At 41.2% G+C, this 7,463-nt stretch overlaps 1 pseudogene; it reads left to right on the top strand.

The window, feature by feature from the left end:
• Nucleotides 1–4,460: 4,460 nt before the first annotated feature.
• LOC147439377 (uncharacterized) lies at nucleotides 4,461–5,247 on the top strand (annotated as a pseudogene).
• Nucleotides 5,248–7,463: the final 2,216 nt, after the last annotated feature.

Here is a 7,463-nt window from a genome sequence, read left to right as displayed (position 1 = left end):
GGCGACGTGGCTCCCTAGGGTATTCATGACTTGCCAGCTGACACTGCCATTCCCTTCATGTCCATAGATAAGTCACGTGCATTCAAGTACTATGACATTAGGGAGACAGACCCTCGTCACAATATGGCACGGCTCTAGTCAGGGAGGATCTAGGGCTCAAATTTGGGGACGTGACGTAGCTTTAATCTCGGCCATCGGACCACGCAGTGAACTCGTCACAATTAGGATACAAAGACTTCGAAGCGCTTCGAACCTCGTCAGATTACAAAGAAAAATAATAAAAAAAGGTTTTTCGCATGATTCGACAACTAGGGGCCCACCAACTTTCTTTGTGATATTTTTTTTAGTTGAAAAACGTTGGAGAAAACTTGTTGATGTCTTGGAACAAATAGTGCCGCTTAAATAAGATAGCGATGAAAGCAATAACTCCTTTTGTAGACGTTTGGTGCGAGCAGATTCAATAACAACAACTCGCTTTTACCTTAATCGTTTCACGGCCATGAAAAGAATACTACTTAACATGACACAGATAATGCTATTGTGGCATTCGTAGACAGGTACATAAGTACAGACAGCTCCAAGCTTTCATCAGACCTTTCTGAAATACAAACGCACCATCCCCGGGGGATTCACCATGGAAAACTTACCGCACCACGTAAGTGCAGGGGAGGGGGGTTTTTTTACAAGTTACATAAGCGTATAAGTTAGGGGGAAGGCCCCTAATAATTTATCTCCCAAACTTAAAAATAAGCGAAGGGATATCATTTAAATTTTTATTTTATTTTTTTTGGGGGGGGGATAAGAGGAAGTTTTTGTGTTTCAAAATCATGGCTTCCCAAAAGAGTCTTCCCTCAAACTTGTGAGTCAATAGCTACAAATATACATGCAAGAACTAGCATTGTTTTGTATCAATTGCTTGTTTTGTGATTATGGTTCATTTGTTGAGGGATGAAAGCTATAAAGAGCTTGTATAGATGCAAATTTACACAGAGAACCTAACACAACTTTATAACCATGATTTTTGAGTAATTTATATAAATCCAAATTGGACGAGTAGCTAGAGTGCAAGCTGAACGGGCACATAGTTTGAAAGTCAAATTAAGACACATTGAGGATACATCTAGTTATCAACAGAAGTGGTTCCTTTGTACGTTGCCAATCACTATGCTACACGCTCTTTGACTAGTTTTACTCAGTTAGATCATGTGAGACCTACATTTTATATGTAAGATAGTGGTATGATAGTTTTCTGCATTGATTATCGTATAAGCGTAGAAAGGAGGGTCATATTCTCTAATATGAGTCGTATATAGGGGTTTTATCAAAGTTGTCTGCTTGCAAGTGGCATCCCATTTTGTATATAGAGTGAATCCCCCAGGGCACCATCATAGAAAAACTTGCCTCAAGAAAGACAAATCTTGTCGCTTTGCCTTCCCAAGGTTCCCCATGCTATTCACAATCATTCTCAGACCGACTAGCAATGACTACGACAACCGGATGAGAAGCAAGAAAACTTTTAAATGCATTCAGAATAGCCTCGATACACTTCCCACTGAAACTAGCATTTCCTTTTAGGAATGGCTACAAAGCCTGCATTTGACATTCGAAGAATATACTTTGGCAATAACAAACTCACTATCCACAGCAACAATCTTCTTGAAACGAAACATGAAGGACATTTATACAAACAATTTCAACCCCACAATTACAACACTATGGGACGCAAACACTGATATTCAATTCGTCTTGAACGCACATGGTGCAGCAAGTTATTGCACATCATACATGACAAAAATCGACAACACATTGATATCAGCAATAAAATCTCAATTTGATATTTGTGTGGCCAACAACGCAACAACAATTGAGCGGCTACGTAAGGTCGGCAACACTATTCTCAACACACAACAAATTAGTGCACAACAAGCATCTTACATAGCGCTATCGTTACCACTCCATACTACAACTCGTGACTTTGTATACATAAGTACTAACCCTCCTGATCAACGTACATTAGTTCTCAAAAGGAAAGCAGCTCTACAAAAACTACACTCATCTGACATAAACATATTATTCCAAAACATTATTGATAAATATGCTAAAAGAACACAAAGTCTCCATCATCTATGCTTGGCTGAATATGCATCAACAATTAAACAAGATGGAACGACTGACAAACCATTGCGCAAAGCTAAGATCATAAGATTCGTGAAATATAACATTCTTAAAAACCCAAAAGACCACTATAGAGAACAATGCTTGTTATACCTTCCTTGGACCAATAACGAAGACCCACATTTGACAGAATCCTGTACATGGAGTGATGTATATAATAAACATATACAAGCCATAAAATCAAATGAACTCAAGTTCAATAAAGACCTAAGCCCGATAGAAAAAAACCAAATGCACTACATTTCCTCCCCAACCACAACTAGTACAACCAACAATGACTCACATGCCTCGCATGATGCAGACATTCTTAATGACTTGCACATTAATATGCACTCTAAAAATACTTTCCACTTGCAACATTTCAAGTACACCTCCATGAAAAATGATGACTTCCATGCAGCCATTGACAAATTAAATGACCAACAACGACACATATTTGACGACATAATGTTGAAAAAACGAATTCAACCCAACAAACAAATACACCTCTTTCTCACAGGAGGTACAGGAACAAGAAAAACATTCACATTACTATTGTTAGTAGAAGCATTGCAACGATTTTACAACCAGAGAAGCGCACCAAGTCCAGAATCTCCAACAGCATTGCTAATGGCATACACAAGAAAGGCAGCTTTTAATATTGGTGGCGCCACAATCCACTCAGCACTTCACTTGCTTCTAATTACTTCTACACAAACAAAATTGAGTGCCGAAAAGTTGAATGCGCTTTCTCTCCTTTATAAAGACTTGAGACTTGTAGTTTTCGATGAGGTCTCCTTGATAGGTTCAAGCGTGTTCTCCATGGCTGACTCTCATTTGCGAGCAATCAAGCACATTCACGATAAACCGTTCGGTGGGTTGGATGTCGTTCTTTGCGGTGATCTGTGCCAAGCAAGCCCTATTAAGGATACCTGGATCTTCTCGCAAAAACATACGCTTTTAGAAGCAATTTCCCCATCATATTGGCACACTCGTCCACAGGGTGGATCCATGAATAGGTGGTACACTAGCTACCCATTTTTGGGGGTGGTAGCAAGGGGGTGGGCTGGTTGGTAGCTAGGTGAGTAAACATTGAGAATCTTTTATAAGGTTTTATTTGAACATTGTTCATCAAAAGGCTTGAGCAGCGAGTTGGATTTAAAAACTTCAAAAATTATCTTTTCAGTTTCAATTGTGTGTGTGAAAGTAGTGCCCCCCCCGGGGGGGGCACCTTACACCACAATCATGACACCTCCTACTCGTCAGCGGGGGGGGGAGGGGGCGACTCAGGTGGCCAAGCATCTCCTGCAGCTGAAGCAAAATCAGCCACAATTTACTGGGAGGCGGAAGAGGGCCCGTCATTCATCTCCCTCGCCTGATCCACCCTCGGACTCCCCTACTGGAAAGAGGAAGAAGAAGGTCTTGACTCCTTCACCAAAGGCCTGCACTCCAATAGCAAAGAAACATTCAAAAATGGCAGATGTTTGTAGATGCATTCAAGCTCCGTAAGCTAATGTGCATGTATTCAAGCTTGCATTCAAACCCACGTAGAGGCATGCATGCATGCATTCAATCTTTCATTGAAAACCTATGTAGAGGCATGCATGAGGCATGCATGCATGCATACATTCAAGCAGATATATTTGTGCACATTGCATTTTTTATTGAACTTCAATTGGCTGGCTGCACATGCATTCATGTCTTGTCCATAGTTGGGACCGTACTCGTATGGATTGCAAATCATAGTGATATGAAGAAGCATGAATCATTGATACTCTATCAGTGTGGTAGCTACCACTTGCAACACTCATTTAATATAGGGAAAGTGCATCAGAGATCATCAAGATTGTAGCATTCAGCATTCTGCAAAAAACATAACAAGTTGGTAGCATTATGTTAGCCAGCTACCAATCAAAAAGTTCATTTAGCAAAGAAATACCAAGGTGGTAGTTACATGGTATCTATCTGTTTGGGACACAGGTAGTTGTACCACCTATTCATGCACATGCCCAGCCTGCTTCTTCTCCTGCTCAATGCAACAATTGATGTTTAATGTGAAAACTTCTGTAAAATTGTGATATTATAAATGCTCACCATGAATAAGTTATCTAAGTTTTCAGTAAATTTATGGCCGTGTATGTTTCAAGCTTAAGTGTTGAACCATACTCCAATCATACTTCCATACCCGTATGTGTTTGCCGTATGGAAACAACTATGGTCTTATGTTTTTCCTTGTATTTTACAGGGCAAATTAAGGCCGTTGGTGCACTCCGTATGTGCCATTTGAAAGGAAGACAGTTTTTTGCATGACAAAGCGTCAAGCACATGAAGTATACGACCTCCCCAACTCTGGAGTGGATGCTCGACTTCTGACTGAGGCAGATTTCACCAATAAAGATTGGTTGAAATGCTTTAAGGAGGTGCCAAAGAGGGGCAGTAAAGTAAAATGTAGAGATGTGAAGCTAGAGCTCTGGAACAGGTTTTATGTATTGTTCACATCCGTGTATCAAGAACCTCCTGGAAATTATGGTATGGAGGTGACTAAAGGATTTTCTAGAGGCTTTCTATATGAGCAATTGAAGGGACAGGTTGATTGGGCCTTGTTTTCAGAAAGTATTGTCACAAATATGGATCCAAGAAAATTACATGCAAAGAAGCAGCGATGGGCAGCTTTCCATTCCTCCTCTGTCCCTAACAGCTCGCGGTGAATGACGAGGACTCCAGATCATTTGGAGGCACCCCAGGAAACTCCGATCAATACAGTGGATGATGTGCAGAAAAAGAATTTTTTGGTCCACCGTCTCTTACAAAGTTAGATACTGTTTACAACATGGTTGTAAGCAAGCATTCTTTTGCATCGTCAGAGTATAATGAATCTTTTAAGAATCTGGAATTTCTTCAGGCTGATGTGCACCGAAATGAAGGTGCCAACCTCCTAGTGGAAAAGCTCAGAGGCCAGTTGAAAGATGTAGAGGCTGCATTACTAAAGGTAGAAGGTAGCGACGATGTTGTGGATTCAATGAAGGTGGAGCAGCTTAAAAATACTGTCGGCAGGTTGTCGCTAACACTCCAAACATTGCAAGTGGTAGTTGAGGAGAAGGCACCACTTGATGTTGTGGATAGTGCTCTAAAGGAGAGAGATTTTACACAGGAAGTGGAGGAGTGTGCACAGGTGCAGATGGATTTTGTGAAGACCATGGAGGTCAAAAGAAGTACAGTTTTGTTGTTTGCACCTCCGCCAAAAGTTCCACCTGTGGATATGGGCACCTTGCCTTTGGACAAAGTTTGCAGTGCTTGTGGGTTGACTATGTACGACGACGATGCACTTGGCATGTTTTTGCTGCCCTGCAATCATGCCTTTCACATGTACTGTTTTGGCCATCTTGTTGCAAGCAAAGAAACATGCATGGAGATGGGATGCATGCAACCGATTTCGCATACCATGCAGTCTTTGGTGATCCTCGACAATACGAATCCCAATTTCCAAGGAGTGCAATCAAACACCAAACCCTCATCAGTGCCCTTAAGCATGGACCATGGTATACACCCTGCTGCATTTTGTAGCATTGAGCTTAAATTTATCTGTTTTTTTGTGTTTCTGTTATCAAGGGAACCGTGCTAATTGTAGCTACTAATACAAGACTGGTAGCTACTAGTACAATATTGGTAGCTACCACTCTCATAGAGGCAGTTGTCATGCTAATCCTGGTACAGCTAGCTACCAGTATGGCTGTGGCTACCATTCTTCCATGAGCTACTATTCTCCCATGGAAGTCTTGCTGGTGGCAAGGTAGCTACCATTCTTCCATTAGCTATTGTTTTACCATGGAACTCCTGTTGGTGACAAGGAAGTTCTCACTGTCAACCCTGGTAGCTACCAGTGTAATAGTGGTAGCTACCATTCTGCCATGAGCTGCCATTCTGCCAAGGAAGTCCTGCAAGTGACAAGGTGGCTACCAGGATTGCATTGGTAGCTTCCATTCTGCCATGGGCTGCCATTCTGCCAAGGAAGTCCTGCAAGTGACAAGGTAGCTACCAGGATAACATTGGTAGCTACCATGATAGCATTTGTAGCTACCATGATGGCAGGGGGAAAGGTAGCTACTAGGATAGCATTTGGTAGTACTGGTAGCTTATTAGTGCTTTCCTGGTAGCTTCTATTGTCATGCTGACCCTGCATGTAACTTGAAAACTTGTTCTTAATTTCTTATTGTGAAGAACAGAATTCAAGGTGTTGGTACATGCTGAGAAGGAAGATGTTTTAGATAAAGGTTGTTGCCAGGCTTTTATTCTGTTAACCACCACTGTTAGATTGCTTACTACTAGGATAGCATTGGTGTCCCCTATGTCATCTTGGTAGCTCTCAGTCAGCCAGCTACCACGATGGCATTGGTAGCTACCAGGATACTGCTAGTAGCTATCATTGCTTGCCTTGTAGCTTCCACTATCATGCGTGGTAGCTTCCACTGTCATGCTGTAGCTACATGTAACTTGAATACTTTTCATAACTGTAGAGGCTGAGCCAGAGACTACAGTTGAGAAGGAAGGTGTGTTAGAGAAGTATAGTCCTGAGAATGGAGATCAAGAAGAAAGTGCTTCTTCATCAATGAAGGACAAAGAAGTGTCAGCCAGAGACATAAGTCCCTCCAATGGAGATCAAGCAGAAAATGCTCCTTCATCAATGAAGGACAATGAAGTGTCAGCCAGAGACACCAGTCCCTCCATCCTGCAGACCATAAAAATGATGCAAAGGGAAAGAAAGAGAAAGATGATAGGTGTTATTTCTGGCTTTGTTTCTTCCTAAAGGTAGATAATATTGTTTAAGGTTCGTTCTTGTTGATTGTTTCTTCTCTCTTGCAGATGGAGCTGCCAAAAAGCCTACAGAGGATGCAGAAGGGCAAACAAAGACGTCAAAGGACCAATTAGCCATAGAGACTGGAGAAAACAGTAACATGGAATCTAGAAGAAAAGGTGCTACAGCAACCAGAGTCAGAAAAAGACTCCAAACATAGTCTTGATATTTTCGCTTTGTAGCCTATCCCCATTTTTGGCTCTTTTCCTAAATCCTGTCACCTTTTTGGGCTTTGTAACAATTCTCCAATTCCTATGAATTAAGAAAGCCAAAATAAAAAAAAAATGGTCCTGTCCATCATTATTTTTATCTCATTATTGTTTTTATGTTCAAATGCTGCCACTAGCAACATTGACAATCTTTATCACATAATAAGTATGATAGCACAGTCTACTATGGAAGACCCTCCTGATGTAGATGGTTCATTTAGAGTTGAGGGCCAAGTCCTATGTGCTAG

This window comes from Adiantum capillus-veneris, chromosome 16, assembly GCF_014529385.1.
Source record: "Adiantum capillus-veneris isolate H3 chromosome 16, ASM1452938v2, whole genome shotgun sequence".
Taxonomy (NCBI): domain Eukaryota; kingdom Viridiplantae; phylum Streptophyta; class Polypodiopsida; order Polypodiales; family Pteridaceae; genus Adiantum; species Adiantum capillus-veneris.
This window is presented reverse-complemented; position numbering and strand designations above follow the sequence as displayed.